The sequence below is a fragment of the Epinephelus fuscoguttatus genome, linkage group LG22 (genome assembly GCF_011397635.1).
Source record: "Epinephelus fuscoguttatus linkage group LG22, E.fuscoguttatus.final_Chr_v1".
Taxonomy (NCBI): Eukaryota; Metazoa; Chordata; class Actinopteri; order Perciformes; family Serranidae; genus Epinephelus; species Epinephelus fuscoguttatus.
In genome coordinates, this window is record NC_064773.1 from 17,338,058 (window position 1) to 17,358,166 (window position 20,109).

The window sequence follows — 20,109 nt, forward strand, 5'->3', positions numbered from 1 at the left end:
GTTGAATGTACTGTAGCAAGAGACTGAAAGCAAGCTGTCCCCAGCATGCCTTTCGGTCTCAAAACACTACACAGTATGTACATAACACACTACTATGAATATTTCCCATAGATCTCACAACTCACACTCGACACTGCACTTCCTTGAGTCCTCTGCAATACACCCACCAAGTGTGAAGTTGAGAAAGTAGAATAGAAGGACAGACGGACGGACGGACTGAGAGTCCTTTAGTTTAATTTTAGTCTGAGTGGGTGGAAGTTCGCTGCATAGATCAGCCTCTCATTGGGCGGAACGAGCCACCCGCTGAAGTCCCGCCCTACCACCTCCGGTTACAGTTTTCAACACATCCTTTACTAACTTTTGCGGTGTTTGATCTTGCGGGGATGTAGCCATTTTTCTGCCATGGTTCGCGTCCTGTAGGCAATATTTTTGTGGGCTTGTTACACCAAAACCTGTTTCCCCCCGGCAATATTTTTGCAAGTGCACCATTGCTGTGGCACCGCCCAGAACGATTGTGATTGGTTCAAAGAAATACAAGCAGCCGGGGCGTTTTTTTCTCCAATCTTAAGTGAGAGTCGGCCCAGCCAGACCTTTCTTTTCTTGAGAAAGGTCTGGTGAGCGAGACTAGTTTAATTTAGACAGCTCAAAATCCCAAATTATGAATGTGCCTCAAAAGGCTTTCCAGTGTCCACACCATCTTTAAACCTTTGATATGGACAAAGAAAAAACATCTTTTAAGGTGAAAATTGTAATAAATATACTCTGGGCTATCTGCAACCTTTGCCTTATCTGACAGTGTTTATCATGTTGGAGATTGCTTCAAAGATTTCACCACTTACCTCACTGGACATGATTAAAACACTTCCTGTCAACACGACATCCACACTGCAATTAAACACTTAACACAGTTGGAATCTCACATTGTTTATTTTAAATATTGCAGACAGTAAAGATTGAATTGATTTGGAGCAGCTTTTCCTCCGAGACGAGGTTCACGTGGAGACGGTCCAGTAAAATATTTTAAACAGAACTTTGTTAAGGAGAAAACTGGGTTTACAGCAGTAGTTGTGGTTGGGATCATTTTATATATACAGTAGTGTGGTGATTGGAGTCAGTGTGTAAAAGTTTGATTGTTTTATGCTCAAATTTGAGAGATGTCGTGAGGCTAATTCACAAGATTGCAGATTTTTGAAAGTCATTGAACAGTAGACAAAACATTTCAGCTGTGATAATGCTGCTTTAATGTCAAATAAAAAAGCAGCACAACATGATTTCATCAGTTCAAAAACCTTCTTCATGTGTTTAACTCATTAGAGCTCTCACATCCAGAACCATTTACGTAAATGATTTTCAAATGATGTACGGCAAACATGTCGTGATTTCGACATAGTCAGTTGAATTAGTGTGAACATCACCAGCAGTTTGGATTTGATACCATAACACACTGCGAGAGAAGAGGAGGAGGAAGGACGAGGAGAAGAAGATGAGAAGAGTGCAAAACTGATAAAATGAAGAGAATAAAAGAGACTAAAGAGGTCAGGGCAAGAGTTATAAATCTGTTTTGGCGGGCGGGGGGCGGCTGGAGGATAATAAAATGAAAGAAAAGACGCAGAAATGTTTTTTATAGCGGGGAGAAAAGGAGGGAAAGCAAAGAGGTGGAGAGGAGAAAGACAGCTGTCCAACAACAACTGAGTGGAGCCAAAGAAACTGCGTGATATCCCAAAGAAATTATATTACCTCCTCTCCCGTCTCCCTCGCTCCTTCCGCTCATCCATCAATCTTTCAGGCCACGGTATATATTGAATGTACAACCACTTACGTTATGTCCTCCTCCCCTGCATTCACGCAGCGTTCTCCTTCACCTTACGCACTCATTTACCGGCCATTATTTTCACCAGACATGAAGTATGCATTTGAAAATCAGAAGTCATCTGTTGCAATAAATGTTCTGACCCTTAAAACAGCCAGACACTGATTTCTGTTTATTTGCGAGGTTGTTATGGAGATTGTAACGTTAATGATGCTTAAAAAGAGCCATTTATTACTAAAGAAAACACCGAAGCATCGCAATGAAAAGATCCTGCTGTGGAGAAAGAGGGGTGGCGATGCACTTGACAATTGTTCTGGCAATGCGCGTGGTCAAAGTTTCCAGCAGCAGGCAACAAAGTGAGTCCCGTTACTTTTGTTTGCTTCAGCAGGGAAATAAAATATGATATTTTAGTTGTTGTCTCAGTGCGGGGGAGGCCGCCGCAGGCTGTGACAAATCAGGTATTGGGTGGTGATTCATTAAGAATGCCAAAATCTATTCAAATGCACTGGAACGGGATCTTCTGTGTGCCAAGAAAGAGCATCAGAATGAAGCTTTTAGTGGATTTAGCATCTTGAATGGGGACAATTTGAGTCTGTTTACGCACCAAAGCTGCGCCGCGCACCACATGTACAATTAGACTATAAAGAGAGTCTGCAGAAACACCAAGTTGCTGCGCTGTCTTCAGCCTCCTGCAGTGAGAGCCTTGGCTGATGCCTCAAGGTGAACACTATAAATTCAATTTATTTCTCCTTTGCTGCTCTGCTTCTTTGTTTTATCTCCCACCCAGCCTCCCTCCAAGCCTCAAACCTCTCTCTGCACCCCTTTCGCTGCCATCCCTCCCTTCATTCCTGCCGTCCATCCCTCGCTCTGGCATCCCTCCCTTTTTTTTATCTCTCATTCTTTGCACCCATCCTCCTTCTTTCTTCCCATCCACCACTCCATTCTGAGGCTGCATCTGTCTGGAAATGTCGTTACCGCACCGTCCGTGTCTTCGCTGTTGTCACTACCTACTGAAACTAATCGATGGCGTCTGTCTGCGTGTGTTTGTGCGTCCCTCTGTTTGCGTGCATCCAGTCGAAGTTTTTATTTTCAATGGAACGACAGCTCTGCTCCTCACAGCCGGAAAGCCATCGCTAACAATAACACACACACACACACACACACACACACACACACACACACACACGTGGTTGCTATCCCATCACGTACATAAGAAGTGCATGTTGCCTTCAGAAATAAGACACACATCCATACACACAGAGTCACTTACAAAACCAGATGAGACAGCATGACTGCTTAGAAGCTTTCACTCCCAGAGGAACGCTCGGAGACGTACACACACACACACACATGCACACACACATGCATAAAAATACATCCGCCCACACAAATGCATGTACACCTGTTTGGTGCGCTGCCATAAACCAGAGACAAGCACTTTGATCCCCCCAGCAATGAGATTAATTCACACTGTGCCAAAGCAAGTCTGCGTGTGTGTGTATTTGTTGTGTGTGTATGACAGACATGTTGAGGGCTTAGTATGACAAAAGGGGGCACGCCGTTTTGACACTCATTCTTACAAGCTCAAATGAGGGCGCCTCGGCTCCCCGTCTCCGTCTCTTCTCTCTATTTTTCTGGCGCTCTCTGTACTTGCCTTTCTTGCCCTCTTCTCTCTGTCTCTGGCTGTCTTCCTCTTTCCCTTTCTGATTTTTCCTTCTCCCCCGTGAGAGATGGAGGGAGCGATTGAATCGGGAAAATAGAGGCAATAAAAGATGTGCTGCAGTTAGAAGTTGTATTCAAATAACAGGGTTTTTCTGGAAGTCTCTGAAGCCTTTCAAACCAGTGATCTTCAGCTGAATATACAGCGGAGAAAAAAGACAGCGTCTGCTTTTATGGTGCTGACTCTTCTGTATTGTAATTTCTGTTCTTATTGCCATATTTAATGTGTAATCTGTTCATGTATTGCAGAGCTCTCACACCAATTAAGTGCACTGAACAGAGCTGTACAGGAAAAGAAGGGGGTTTAAAACAAGCACAAGGAGCCGAACAAGAACAAGAGCAGAATGTTCAGAAAGATGGAAAAGACCCAAAAACATCACAACAAAAAGAAACAAGTGGCGAGAAAGAACAGATAAAGGAAAAAAGGATGCGGCAGGACCTAAACTCGCCTGTTTTCCTCAGCTGATTACAGGTTGCGAGTGCCAGACCATCAAACAGATCATTAAACAGCAATTAAAGAGGGAGAGGGAGCAATGACGAGGGAAAACATATCAAAAAGTAGAAAACAAAACATGCATTTTTTCTTTCAAAGCCTCTGATTGTACGTTAGCATTGCCAAACGATTACATTTCTATTCTGGAAATAATAAAAGTGTAGTAGACGGACAGGCAGAGGAGAGCAGGACGGGCTAGTGACAGGCTGGTGTGTTTAACTCTGAACAGAAAGAAAGACGTCAGCTGGAGAGAGAAACAGACAGATTTATAACCTGACTGCTCTGACATCCACGGCATAATCACGGTTATAAATTACAGCACAACTACAATGTACACAATGTATTTCCATTTTAAGACTTTATCCTCCTTAATGGGAAAGTTGGCTCACTGCGAGGCATTCAAGTCAGCGGATACACACAGTGAACAAAGAAACTGAGCACATAAATGTACATGATGAATGAAATGAAACAATGGATTATGTTTCATCAAAAATCTGGTAATGAAGTCAATCATTGGGCTTTTACGTTGCTCTTACAAGGGCATAAAAGTAAAATTTACAAAAGATTATTTGATCAGTTTCCCCTGCGAAGTATTAATCGCAATAAGACTACATCAGCTGAGTAGTTTTTTGCTTCTGTGTGAAGTTAAAGGAGTACTTCACCTGCAAAATGACCATTTGTATATCAGTAATTCATCGCATGTTACCTTGAATTCATTAAGAAAACTTTGTTTTTCTCGTTTGCCTCCATGAGGAACAAATAATTTAAACCAGGTGAAAATTCTTCATTAATTGAAGTAAAGGGGGACCACGTTTAACAACAGCAAAACATCCGTTTGCAAACTCTCACACAACCTTTTCATTTTAATCCAAGTCTTATTTATCCCATCATATGCTCAGTACTTCCCAAACATATGCACGCGTGTTTGCTGCAGACCACTGCACGCAATTGTTTTTTAAGACCTCAGCGGCATTTTCAGCCGTGATTGTGGCGCGAAAACTGTGTTTTTGAAGCAACGCATGATCTTTCCCTAACCATATTCATTCATTCATTCTTTTTCTGTAACCACTTATCGTGTTAGGGGTCACGGGGGGCTGGAGCCTATCCCAGCTGACATGGTCGAGAGGCAGGGTACACCCTGGACAGGTCACCAGACTATCACAGAGCTGACACATAAGTCCCTTTTTAGACAGGAATTGTGCAAATTTGCAGGAAAGCCCAATCAGTCTTTTTTCAGCATTGGCGGTATAAAAACAAAATCAGGGAGTGCGGCAAAATGTCACCTGCCTACTTTTGTTTATACAGAATGCACCTTTTTCGGGGCAATGGAGGGCGTGAGCAAGTAACAAAATGTGTAGCTCAGCGTGTGACGTAAACAGTGATGTGGGAGAGAAGCCACGGCTCGTCAGTCCTTCGCCAATTCTCTCTTAAGTCGGCCCGGTCTTCACCGTTCCTGTCATCTGACGGTTAATGGCCTCTTTGTTTGCGAGGGCAAGGAGGGTGCACAATTCCTTGTCTCCACAGTTGCTCATCTTTACAGTGTCTGTCAGGTTTGCGTTTCCCTCTTGCTACTAGCTGCTCGCTAATTCCTGCTATCAGCTGTTTCCTGTTTATCCACCGCCAGTGGGTCGCACGTGCAGCGTTATCAACAGCTCCTACCACAAGTCTTCAACAGCCCCTCCCGTTGCGGTCTGTTTAAACTAAAAGGGTTCCACCAATATGACTACCCTACGAGGCGGAAAATTGGGCACCTCAGATCAACTCGCCAATCTGGCTCTGTGTGTCTAAACACTCGCAGCTTGCCGGCAAAACAGCCCAACATTTGCGGAAAATCTGGCAGTGTAAAAGAGGCTAAAGAGACAGACAACCATTCACACTCACATTCACACCTACGGGCAATTTAGAGTCACAATTAACCTGCATGTCTTTGGAAGCTGGAGTGCCTGGAGAAAACCCACGCTGACACGGGAAGAACATGCAAACTCCACACAGAATGGCTCCCCCAGAGTTCGAACCAGTAAACCTCTTGCTGTGAGGTGACAGTTCTGACCACTGCACCACCATGCCACCTTATTATTCCTAACCATAACCAGGTGGTTTTAGTGCCTAAACCTAACCACACGTGAACCACAGCATTGTTATAATATAAAGTTTCAACATACCGTAAAACTTCAATCAAAAGCTGTCACAATTAAATGCCAAGTCCCCTTTACAAGCTGGGTGTGGCTACTCATTTGGACAAATAAATGCTGGTCTCAATTAGACGCCAGGTCTGGTTGCCAAGCAGTTTATTTTTATAGAAGTTCTTTGGATGTATTAAACCTCTTAAAGCCCACAGAGCTGTTGGCTGCCCACTTGAACTAACATGACTTAGCTGCTTAGATTGCGCATACAAATATAAATAGCTTTTGTCAGTATGGACATGCTAGACATTAGCTCGGTCAAATTCACCATGAGCACCAAAGAATACCGTAATTCATTAAGATTTACTGACTACCTCTTAAGTGGTCACAAAGTCCGCACATATGTCTGCTCCTCAATTACTGGGTAGGTAAAAGGTTTGTCATAGATATTAATCCAAGTTTTGAATATTGTTTCAACATGATAAAGTGGTGTTGAGTCAAGCATGAGGCTTAGAGAGAGTGGAAGACATCAGTTTTGTGTGACGAGGAAACTGTTACATTCCTCAAATAAATACGTGAAACAAACATAAATGCCACATTTCCACCATGTTTGCCACATTGTTTTCATTGGCATTGGCAGTTGAAAAATTTAAACTACATTTGAAAGCAAATCTGGCAACAGGAAGTGGGGAGAGGCTATCAATTGTACAAACTTTTGGACAGTCTTTTCTCCAAGGCACTCTCTTGTTGTTGAGTTTGGATGCTGATGGAAACATGACGCATGTACTTAAGTTAACTCAAGAAGTTGTGAAGTTGCTTCTCAGTCATTTTGTCTCCGTTCACTTCAGACATTTCCGAAGTGAATACTGAGTAGAGCCAGACAACAGGGAGCATCTATACATACAGTAGATCGACAGAAACACATTTGTCACTCTCACGTTGTCAAATAAAGCAAAAATGCTTCTAAAGATCGTCTTTCATAGACGTTTGGGAGTCGCAGGTGTCCCTTACTGTGACTGGTTAGTGTTACAGGACTGAGTCTGCGCTGACAGATTGTAGGCAGATGTCTTGGTCTCTGTAGTGCAGCGTAGAAATGGATTTACTGTAAAGAGCCACTGTGAAGACAAAGCTGCATCTTTAGTCACACTCCTCTGTGTGTGTGTGTGTGTGTGTGTGTGTGTGTGTGTGTGGTCCCATGGAAAGAGCAAACTCCCGCGGACCGTGCATAATGCATTTTTACACCTTTCTTATTAGTCACAGTGTGTGTTTTTAAATGTGTGTGTCTGAGAGACGGAGAAAGCGAGAGGAGGTGAGGGAGCGGGAGTGTTTTTTTTTTTAAGAGGAAAAAAGCGGAGCGAGAAAAAGGGGAAATGTGTCAAGAACAGATCCTCATTCTGTCATGCCGTAGTCCCACCTGCCCTCCTCGCTCTCCCTCTCACCGCCTTTGTCTCTCTGCCTCCTGCTGCCGCTCCTCCTTCCCTCCCTCTCTCCGTTCGTCTCCCTCTCTCCCCCTTCACGTCTCTTTGATTTGTTTTCCCTCCAAATCCTCCAGTTATTTTATTCCCTTCCCTGTCAATGCTGTTTCTCTCTCTATGTGTGTGTGTGTGTGTGTGTGTGTGTGTGTGTGTGTTAGCGTGTGTAAGCCTTTCTCGCTGTCTTTCTTTAAGCCTCTCTGATGTACAACAGCTCCTTGAAGGGAGCTTTTCTCTCCCTCTCAAACACACACACACACACTCACACACACACTTATCCTATGCACCAGCTTTAACCTATTTTCCTAACACTCTCTTTCTCTGTATCCTATTCTCTCTGATGGTCTCTTGTCCCGTCTTCTCCCTCCATACTAAATCATTCATATCCAGTGTCTCTGACCCACTTCCACTATAGTTTAAGACACACACACACATGGCTTTCAAAAAGATTTTGCCCAAAAATCCTGCTGTTCTCGGTGTGTTATTGTACATTATGCAGTGGGCTACTTTAATCTAAGCAGTGTCAGTCAAAGATAAAACAAAGTTTCTATCAAATCAGGGCCTGGCTGCCGGCCTGACAGTATGCTAATCACCTAGCCATTTTCTTACAGTCTTTAATAAACAAGTAAACTTTCCAGATCTGTAAACACATTTTGGTTTTTGGCGTTGAATAAAAGCCTTCAGGGCATTCTCGACTGTAATTCCAGATAATCATTTTATCATTATTCTGCATTTTCAACCTACTATTATCCCTTTGATGTGTTTGGCTTAATGTAGCCCCCGAGAGCAATTTCAAAGTTTTGAATGCACATAACAACTGCGGTAGGTGTCGATCATTTTCTCTAATAACTCGTGTTGTAATCTAGTGAAGTGAAACTTTGTGTTGGATGGAGGGAGAGGGAGAGAGCAGCAGTAAATGGTTTACTATAAACCAGAGCTTTATTGGCTGTCTTGGCTTTGATGCTGCACACACGGCAGACCAGCACCAACAAATGTTTCATAAAACCTGCTCTGATGTTTGCATTCATTGCCCTGTGTTTTCTCTTGTAAGGTCATAAACCAGTAAGTGTGTGTGTGTTTGTGTGTAGTCTAAGAACAGAGGGCAGAGTGGAGGAAAAGCTTACTTTAAAAGGTACTATCAAATCAATGCAATGTGCCCCTTAAATAATATCATGATATTTGAGGCTATTTTTGTGATAATGATATTCTTGACAATAGGACAGTTTAGTTAAGAAAATAATTAATTTAAGAAAATAGAATTACAACCAAATAAGTGATATAGTTTTACAGTTTGCCTTCCAATATTGAGTAAAAACTAAACAAAACTGATCTCTCATTTCTTTAGTTTGTGAACAACAACAGTAACTCAGAGTGAGATTCAGATACTGTATACAATATTGATAGTTCAACACAATAACCTGCCACAAATTACACATTTAAACAGCTTCCAAATACAAAAAAAAATGTCCCCTGGGATATATATATATAAATCAACAGGTGATTTTCCTCCTCTTTTTTTCCACCTGGACCTTTATGCGCTGCCATTTCTCCTCTAATCATCACACTGTAACCTGTGACAAGCTGTTTTGATAGCACAACTATCGCACATTCACATATATGGAGCTTTTTGTTGAGCCACGAGCGTCACGTAGGTTTACATTACATTTAGCACAAAACGACACTGACTCCTGTGTGCGCACGGCGAGAGAGGAGAGGGAGAGATGCTGTGCTGCTGCCGGAGGAGCCGCTGAATGAGTTCCCTCTGAGCGGTAACTCGCTAAGGCCCCGATCACACAGAAAGTTTGACAACCTGCTGTCTAGTGTCGGGCCATATAGCTCTGGGTATCCAGCAACCGCTACCACCAGTTTCTCCTCCATTGTTTACCAACTGTAAACTTGTTGTCGAAATATCGCAAGTATCACAATATGAATTTTTCATATCCTATTAAAATGATACCGGTATTATCGTGAATGACATGATACGGCCCACCCGTATGTTAGATGTATACATATATTGTACATATTGAATGTATAGCTGTGGGTGTGTGTTAAAATGTGTGTAAAACTTTGAAGGAGAGGCCCCCAGCTCCATCTTTTCTCGCTGTTTTTTCACTTCTAACTTTACTTTTTTCTTTCTCTCTCCTCGATATTTTGAGCTGTGAGGCAAAGCAGCAGTTCACACCTCAACCATGTGTGTGTGTGTGTGTGTGTGTGTGTGTTTGAGACGGAGGGAGTCAGCTCAGAGCAGATGAGAATAGGAGGCCCAGTGCTTGCTGGCTGTCTGCCCCAGGACAGAAGCTGTCAGCTGGGAGAGAAATACTACTCTGCAGGGCCCCACTCTGGAGACTCAAGAGACTAAACTAGTAGCTCTGTGTGCGTGTGTGTGTGTGTGTGTGTGTGTGTGTGTGTGTATGAGAGGGAGAGAGAGAGAGAGAAGCAAAGACAGAAGGCAGAAATGGATTTAATTTTACATCCTTACGTACAAGTAGATTATGCACAGTCATGAACACCAGAGCCAGTCGTAGAGGTATCTGTGTGTGCGTGTGTGTGTGTGTGTGTGTGTGTGTGTGTGCTCTGTCAACTGAAAACCACCTGATTATCCAGCAAAAAAAAGACTGAAAGGAAAAGACAGAGAGGATTTAAGTAAAAAGAGTGAAAATGAGAAGAAAGAGGAAAAGTTTCTCTCTGGAGCACAGATTTCTTCCACCCATCTTTCTATGCTCTGTGTGAGTGTGTGTGTGTGTGTGTGTGTGTGTGTGTGTGTGAGGGTGTGTGTGTGTGTGGGTGCCTCCAGGCAGCATTAGTTACCACTGAGAGCCAGCTGTGCCCTCCTGCATCTCGTTCATCTCTCCTCCGCTCTCTTCTCGTTTTAAAAACCACACTTTTTCTTACCATTCAGTTATTCAGAATATTCCAGATGATCTTTCTCCTTTTATTTCCGACGTACAGAACAGAGAGCGATATGGATTCAGGATTATGAGTTGATAGCATGCATCACACATTCAGACAGTTCTACCACAGAAACTCTCTGCAAAGTTTTCCACCCTGCTGAGATTTTATGTTTCAGTTTTATTTCACTTCAATTTCACTTTTTAAGTAGAGCCAGAATCTACAGATGTTTCCAAACGGTGGAACACATTATTATCAGCTGTAATATCAAGTGCATACACATCCAGAATAGACTGCCGACCGTATACTGTACATCTTGTGGTTGTCTTTGACACGGCCTCAGTGTTGCGCTTAAAGGCTCATCAGGTGTTTTGCATGTTTTAAATGTCTCCTACCTTCCCCCGGGCGACACAGCTGAGGCTGATCTGACCTCAGCTTGTATCCAGATGGCCACATCCCTAACTCCCCAAGCCACATCTATCGTGAGCTTTGTGACTAACATTCTGCAGCATCATTTCTTACCCTGACAGAGTTGCACATCAAAATAGAAAGAAACCTGCTGCTAGACTAAAACAAAGAAGTAGAAAGCTGTTTTGCTCCATTTCAGCTTCTGAAATCAACACATTTAACTATGCTGTGGGTAAAATGGCCGCCCCTCGTTAGTGTTGTCATTTTGTGACTGACTTGTAGGTTCTTTGATTTTTCAGTCTAGCGTTTCCACTGCAAACAGTACTCTTTCATGTGCCACCAGATGACCACAGGCACATGTTGCATCCAGTAACCCAGTGTGTCCATTACACTGATTAATGCAATCTTATATAATTGTAGGGTTGTACACAGCTCATTTGCTCAGCCCCGTCTTGCCTGCCTCCCTCTTTCTGTTTATTAGAGCACAAATGAGACAAGAATTAGCTCACAAGCCACTTTTCAGTCCCTCCGCTTCTCTCCCTGCCACTGTGGACTGCTTCAGTGGGAGGAGAACAGGCAGGAGATCTGGAAATGGACCAAAACCCCTAGCGCCAGGTGTCACAGCAGGCTTGGTGGCCAGTGGCAGCGCTGGGTGTGTAATGGCAGCAACAGAAAGTTTGCTGATCCAGCAGCAAATTGGAGCTGTCTGGTCTGTCTCTTCAGTGCTGGCCGAATTTGGATTGCTGTGGCCGCTGACTGGGGGTCTGTCTGCTCGCTCTCCATCCAGCGAGGTGGACTGTAGTGGCAGGCAGTAAGGCGGGGACACACTGTGTTTGCTACGTAAGCGTGAACTTGAAGCTGCAGCTGCTCTGGTTATCAAAAGGCTCACCTTATAGCAAAATTATCTCCCAATCTCTGAAATGTTTAGACAATATTGTCACATGTTTTATTTCATAAACATCAGATTCCCTTTTTTGGGTTGCTTTGCAGTTTTTTGTCAATTCTGGACAACCTTTCTCTGCAGAATTCACTGCCATTGAAACAGGCTTTCACCACAGGGTTGTGCACGCAAATCTACATTTGTAGAACAGCCAATAAGAACGGCCTCTCTCTGAAGTGACCTGTGATTGGCCAAAGTCTCCTGAGAGTCTCTAAAGCTTGAAATCAGAGCCAAGAAGAGGTGCAGACATCTAGTTTTCTCTCAGTCCACTTAAATTACAATATGCTCAATGTGTATTATGGGATTTTTGCCCAGTTACACCAAATTAAAACTGCTTACGCCAGCTTTAAGGGTGATTTCAGTCCTGGGCTGAAATAGTCAGAATGTTAAAAACTCATTCAGCCTACTTCTGTGTAAAGGAAAACCAAGTCACATTGCACTGATGATTACAGTAAATATGATTATCACATTTTACTGAACCCCCTGACACCTGGTAAGTGTATCTGACTGATTCCTCAACTCAAAACTCGTTCAGTGTCTTGAAATTAGTCAGTGTGAGGGTGGAGTACGTTTTGGGAAAAACCCTTCCTCAAAGTCTATGCCCACGATAAAGTCTGAACAAATCTCACATGTGGTTCTCTGAAGCCCAGCATGTAGAGGGAAACCTCCCCTCACAGAAACGAGGTCGAGCTTGACACGCACCACATCCTACAGGGGTTAAAGAGTAAACTCTGGCGTCCTACAAGCAGCCTCCTGTGTAACCAGAGCAGACAGTGTCACAGAAAACAATGGAAAGCTGCTTTGTTCAGTCAGAAACAAAGAGCAGAGAGAGGGGATTATTTCTAAAATAGCTCTGTGTTTGTCTTAAACGGAGACTGGCCAGTGTCACACTGGACTGAGTCTACTTCACACACACACAGGGACACACACACAAGAGCAGGGGATAAAGCCTTGAATACACACAGACAACTTGCGAACATTCACACACAGTGAAATACATAGAGGTACATCCTTATGAGCACATATGCACCTACAGAAAGACACACTGTCATGAACACAGACGTACATCTGTCACTTGAACGCGCACACACACACTGTAGATTACAATGGAGGGTGGCAGCATGAAAGAGATAACGCAGCACACACGTGAAGCTTTGGTGTGTGTGTGTGTGTGTGTGTGTGTGTGTGTGTGTGTGTGTGCGGGGAAATATGTGAGTGATCTAAGCCCAGGCATTAGTGTTTCTGATAAAGCGAGGGGCCTTAAGTGGTTGTAGGAAGGAGAGAGCCCCCCGTGTGTGTGTGTGTGTGTCTGTGTGTTGGGGTTAGGGTCAGGTGCCTGGTGCGTTTGTGTGTATCTGCTTACTGTCTGCCTTGTCACTACGGCGATGACATCATGGCACACGACCGCCGAACGATGGAAAGAATGCCTCCTGTCTTCTTAACAGACGGAGAGAAAGAGAAGTGGTGGAGAGATAGAAGGAGTGACGAAGGACGGGGAGAGGCGAAGGGAATGAGATGAGAAATGCAGGGTGTGCGAAAGACACTGATAGTGAAAAGGTATGAGAGAGGGACCTGGAAGGAAGGGAGAGGAGAGTAAATGGAGTCTTGTTAAATGTTGAATAACCTGTGAAATGTTCATATAAAGATATGACTGTTTTACTACTCAATACCATTACTGTATAAAACACAACAGTAATTCAGCCTGTAGCCAGTTTCAGTATGCTTTTAGGAAAGTCAGGGATTTTACATTTTCAGCAGCAGCCAGAAGAAGGAAAACAGCACCCAAACCAGCCAGTATCCCCAGGAATTACAAGATGTGTCTACACCTCATAATTTACATCCAATGCCAATGTTCAGCAGCAACGTAGAAAGTAGTGTTCCCTTTATAACGTGAGACAGACAGTGAGGGTTTGGACGAGGTTGGAGTGGTGGATAGGCTTGTAGCACGTCCAACGTAAATGCAGAGGCTGAACTTTGCATCCCGCAGCAGACATACAATAAATGTTAGCTTTTTTTGCTTACTATAATCACAATCTGTCTCCAACCCAGACCAAGTGTTTAGGTTGCCGAACCTTAACCATATCTTAAAGCAGTGGTTCCCAACTGGTGGGTAATGGACAGCCACTTGGCGGAGACAGCAAACTAGTTCAACAACATGGCTGAACACAAGTATGAAGCTGAATATACACACTTGTCTCTCAGCAGGTTGCACATAGGGTGCAGTTATATTTGTCCAGCTTGGAGGACGGCTAGTTGTGATGAAAATGAGGTTTTAGCTCATTGTATACTTTACTACAGTTTGAGAGACGTGCCATTTGTGTTGTAAAAAAGTTTTGCTTATTGATCCCAGAACTTCAAATCTTTCCAGCTTTACCGAACTGTATAGAGTTGAGTTCACAAACACTGACTGTAATTTGCAATGATATTTGTAAGAGCCAGCTGGCAATATAAAACAATTTAAAACACCGAACTGCGGGGAAAAGAAGACTAAAAATGACCTAATTCGCTTTCTTTTGTGTTTATATGTCTGGTACTCACCTTGCTTTTCTTCCTCTTTGGCAGTCTGGCAGCACCTCTCCCAGTCTAGTGCGCTTATTACGATACAGTACCACCACATCAGTGTAATGTCGCAATTGCACTTACTAAAGATAGAAGTCCACCAAGTGCAACGCTTTTTAGAAAACTGTTTTCCATGAAACAGCCGTCAGAGTTTTGTCAAGAGCTGGAGGCAGGATGAAATTCAATGGAGGCGGCTGCCTTACATTTCTCTAAGCAGTAAAAACTCTGTATTTGCTATGTGAAGATACAGTGGAGTAATGGCGTCCTGAGCATAGAATAAAATCACGCTACCTCTTTGTGTTTTGTAATCTGAGCTTCTCTGTGGTTTGTTGCGGTAGCTGGTCTGGCTGTGCGTACATGTTTGTGCATGTGTGTATCCCACTGTCTAACTCATCGCTGCCACTTTACACTGTGCTCATATGGCAGGTATTGCTGATACCAGGATGGCATTGCTGTGGAAGTGTAGCACCCACCCTCCGGTTTCCCCATGGTTAACACCATTGGCTCTGTCAGCACTGTTGTTGTTTATCGCTGTTTAACCACCAGTTTAATTTGTCGTAACCAGTATCTCTCACTAGCTCCCATTTTTTTAATGTTCTTATTAAACATAATCTAGGCTATTGCAGAACCAGCTGGTATTAAAGTTCTCTTTATGAGACAAGTTTAAGTTTATTATTTTTTTGAATGGTGCCCTTACTAGCTAACAGCAGATGCCATGGCTGAACAGTCAAACAACAGAGTGACACCTAAACAAAAGCCAGGGTAAAACATGTTATGCCAATGCACACACAGACTGACAAGTAATCTCTGGGATGTGTAGCGCAAAAATGCCCCAACATCTAAAACAAAAGGTGCTGCCAAAACACGAAAATATTAAGATCTGACAGATAGCTCTTTAATAAGATTTTACTCTGTGCTTACGGTTGGTAGACCTTCCTTTATCCCGCTGTGCCCTCCATTCTGCTGCAGAAAGGAAAGACTTGAAAGGAAAATTACAGATCTGAGGCTGCGTATCCACTGGGAACCTTTCCTCCTCACAGTGCTGGCTGCATTGTCTTTGTTATATTCACTGGTGAGGACACACTGCCAGCAGAGCTGAGAGCATACTATGTTTTTAAGTGCCCTCTGACAGTAGAATCATCTAAAGATTTAGCAAAAGAGAGCTGCACTTGAAACAGATTTTAATGATCACATAGTAACAGCAGTAGCCACAACCAGCACTTGTCATAAGCATGTGTTTAGCTCTGCAAGCTGAGAAGGCCAAGCAGAGAGTGTTTCAAGTGTGTGTGTGTGTGTGTGTGAGATGAAGATGAAGGGAGAGGCATAGAGAGGCCCAGAATGAGACGAGTGCATCTGGAATAAATATCATTTTATCACCGGGGTTTATAAGCGCCATGTGCTGGCAGGTAACTCTCAGATATGGTATAAAACTAGACGCACTGTTAGCTTTAACAAGACTAATGTTCCATTAGCCTTCCTGTGTAAGTGTAAGTGTGTGTAAGTGTGTGTGTGTGTGTGTGTGTGTGTGTGTCTGTGTGTGTGTGAGTCACTGGTACACACACAATGTACCAGTGTTTATGTGAGAAAAGAAAGGCAAAGACTGTCAGTGTTCCAGTGTCTCACAATCTGGTAGAAAGGAAATGTTCTTTCAGTTAGCATGAAGAAGTCCAAGAGCTCATGTTGGTGTAAAATATTTAAGCGGTCACGCTGTAATGAAGAGAAGCATTGTGGATCCCCAGAAATGACCAGGGGCTGCTTAAAACTAGGGCTGTACCTCTAGAATTATATCAGATGAATCAGATTTTGGAGTATTCAGCTATTCGTTCCTTTTTTTCATTCAGAGTTTAAGAGTGTAAACAGGGTTCAACGGGACGTGCAGTGCGACAGTGACATTCACGTAATATATTAAACAACCTAACTACGCTAACGACGGATCGGAAATGTGCAACAAGTTTTTTTGATAACAGTAGATATGAGCTGTAAATTCACCACGTCTAAGCAGAAGGCAGAAGGTAACGTTATCTCAGAAGCTTACGGGTCAAATCCTCTCCTCCTCGGGGCAGCTGCCTCAGCTCACAGCTGCCTGTATCAAAGAGTAGCGTGAAAGTGAAGAGCATTCACTTTGCTGAAAATGTGGCGACCATAACATCCCCAGAAGTACACTGCACGCTGACTGGCAATAAAAAAAATATATTTTCTGTCATTTATATTATAATGTCAGAAGTTCATATGAAATGTGGCCAAAGTTATAAATAATGAGGTAAGCTTATGTAAAAAAGACAAGCTGATGTCAGCTCAAGATTTCTTTATATGGTCATCTGCTCCAGGCAGACCACTGCCACAATACTCTTTTACAATTTTTTTTATCCCAGAGCAGATATTATAATTAATGGAAAAATGCACTAAAGTCTTAGCAGAAGGCAGAAAATAACGTTATCTCAGAGCCTTACGGGCTGCAGCTACCTCCAGTCACAGCTGCCTGTATCAAAGAGTAGCATCAAAGTGAAAAGCGCTCACTCTGTAGCAAAATTTCTGGACCAAAAAGTTCCCAGACTGGCGAAAAGAAAAAAAAAAGTTATATTACTATGTCAGAAGTTCCGAATACTTTGTTTCTACCATTTTTATTTCAAGACAAGCTGACAAGCAGGGACGTTACTGCAAGTGTCTACTTTACGTAGCCTACACTGCTACATGTAGCTACATGCTAACATCAGGGAAACATGTGATCTTGGTTGCTGATACGTAAATTTCCTCCCAATTTAGGATCATATTCCTGCTGGAGCATGTCCGCTGGTAAAGATTTTGGTTTATAATCTTTTCGGCATTCCTTTTTACGGTAAAACGTGTACTCTGTTACAATAATTCCCCAGCTGCAATGATTGTGCAGAGACACTTAGATGTGGAAGACTTGGAAATGCTGACCAGTAAGAGAAAACTGGGCTTTTTTGGGAGGGGGCTTAAAGATAGATAAATACAGGTGTTCCAGCACAGACAGTATGAGGATGATAAAGTGTTTTTTGAATATTAAAGCATGTAAACATGTTCAAAATACAAGTATGAACCCAAGTATGAATGAGCACAGCAGGTCCCCTGTAATATCCCAACATGTTGCATCCATATTCACACATCTGAAATGTCTTTGAGCAGTCTGACAGTGAACAGATTTGCCAGAGAGTCAATCTCCCAACCCCAGTCTCATCTCCCTCAGCCCCTGACAGCATTGCTTCAGTCTAAATGCATGATGGGACACTTGTACACTGACAGTGTGGTCAGTGAGGTTGACCAAAGAATCTGTGGGTCTTCACAGAGTCCAAACATGTAATCTGTCTTCATTTAGACACTCTCATCGCTGCATTCCTCACTGCACCACTGTATCTGTGTGTGTGTGTGTGTGTGTGTGTGTGTGTGTGTGTGTGTGTGTGTGTTTGTGAGAGACAGAAACGGTGTAATTGTGTGTTGAGTAAAGAGAGCAATGGAGCAAAAATGTAAAAGAAAATGGCATGTAAAAACTGTAAATCCCCTGTCTGTGTTTGTGTGTATCTGGACAATTGTATGTCTGTGTGTGCATTTATCTTCATACATGCTTATCTGTAGGTGCAGTGGTGGGGTACATGAGAGGAAATATAGCCTCCTTTGCTCGTACTCTATTTCTTGCTTGTGATAGAGAAACTGGAGCTCCTGAAATATCACCTGATTGCAAAAACACAATTTATCCCAGAAGCGAGAAACAGACGAAGAGGGAATGTATTTATTCTTCCGCATACAAGGTTGCATCTTTTTTATGTGTTTACATGTATGTGTGATTGCTTGTGGCCAATCGTTGAGCCCTGTGGGATTGTGGGAAAAAAATGTTGATTTAAATTATCTCTGGAAAGGGGCAGAATTCCGAGAATTCTGAGCCCTGGGTGTCCTCGGAGGCGGCGCAAGCCAGATCTGTGGCTGATGGAATGGATGGGATGCGGGTTGTTGCTTCCCGAACCACATGGAATGCTATCTATCCGTCAGCCCGACCATCCAGGCAGGAGGAAGAGATAGAGAGAGACAAGAGGGCTGGAAAGACAGACAGAGACTAATACCTGTTGGGGAACAGAGAGTGAGAGGCACATATGTGTGTGTTTGTGTGTGTTCATTCATGCAGTTATTTAAAGATAAAGGTAGTTATGCACAACATGAGCATAGCAAATTTGTTCTGGTGGACTATGTGAGATGAAATAAAGGAGAAAGAGAGAGTAAACATATGCCATAAACACCGTAAACAAACTAGAAACATCTTGATTGCATGGTGCATCACACTTGACCACCAGGAAGACTCATATTTTTGCGAGAAAACACCAATTTTATCCTCCTAAATCACAAAGCGGCGCCCCAATTAAGAGGACTTCCCTCCACTTGTTGACACACCATGGGTTCACCATGACATTAAAGTACACCCAAATTAGTATCTGGCCGCGCAGATCGTTTTGGTTTCCTTTGTCCAGATTTTAAGAGTGGGATATCTTTTTTGACTCCAGTACAGGGGAGGTAACAGGGATGTTTTTTTGTGGCACTCATAAGGTTGTAAAATTACATTTAGAAATGTAACAGGAACATCTTGTGTCCCTGTCACTCTGGGAAATCCACAGAAAATGCGATCAGAGTTCAAGAAAAGGATGTTAGTGTTGAATAGTCTAAATGTTGTTTTTCAATGCTGTAAACACCAAAGTCATAATTCTCCTCACCTCTATTATACTGGGGTGGAGGCTAGAACGGGAAAATAAATCCATTGCAGTCTGTATGGCCAGATACAACTAGATGAAGCTGGGGGAATTTTTTTGTTGTTGTTGTAATTTCGGTGAACCAAGCTGAAACTCCAAAAAAAGCTCAAACTGCATTCACCACATCATTTCTGGGTCTTCAAAGTTGTAAAATTTCACCAATATTACCAAGGTCTTTTTCAGAGTGCCAGCCAGAATCCACTTTTTGGCACATCAAGATTTTATCCAGTTGGATTTTAGAAAGTCTGGACAGCAACAAACCACATGAAATGCGATTTTTACAAAGCTTATTCAAACCACGTTTGGAGTGGGTTTGAAATGCGATTCCAATCAGGTTTGTACAGATGCGTCTCAACCCAGATGCTCTGGACGCTCAAGTCAGATTTCAAAGTGTCTTTTGTGTGCCATATCACTGAAGCAGATCTTTTCCAGCTGGGCTGCATGCGAGACTGTCACACCATCATGCACTGATGAGAAATATCAGACATACTGGACACTATGGAAGTTAATGTGGCTGTTTGCTCTCAATGTGGCAGCACATTGCAACTGCTTGTCCAGCACACCCATCAGAGAGTGATTTTAGGTTGAACACTTCTCAAGGGTTCTCGGCAAAGGGTGTACTGAGCCCGTTCGTGTCAGGTTAAGTCTTGGTCTAAAATCTTCGCCCAACGTGGGGCTCGAACCCACGACCCTGAGATTAAGAGTCTCATGCTCTACCGACTGAGCTAGCCGGGCATTGCTTGAGGCAAAAATGGACCAGGTTTCGTCGCAGCATTAGTTCTAATGGACTGAGGACCCTCACTCAGTTGGATTTCTGGGTTGACTCCCCAAAATATTGACTGATTTGCTTTGTCACTGACACAGTCTGCTATTTGACAATCAGCTCACCTGTGTAGCGGAGTCAATGTTGTTTGTCTAATTTTGCCATTTTCTGTGATCACA

General features: G+C 43.1%; 1 protein-coding gene and 1 non-coding gene across 5 annotated transcripts in view; one reads left to right on the forward strand and one right to left on the reverse strand.

The window, feature by feature from the left end:
- The window catches only part of LOC125882781 (ELKS/Rab6-interacting/CAST family member 1-like), a 215,688-nt gene that overhangs the window by 129,147 nt on the left and 66,432 nt on the right, over positions 1 to 20,109 (forward strand). The gene's annotated exons all lie outside the window — the stretch shown is intronic.
- On the reverse strand, positions 19,830 to 19,902 carry trnak-cuu (transfer RNA lysine (anticodon CUU)). The gene has a single exon. It is a non-coding gene; the product is annotated as a tRNA-Lys (tRNA).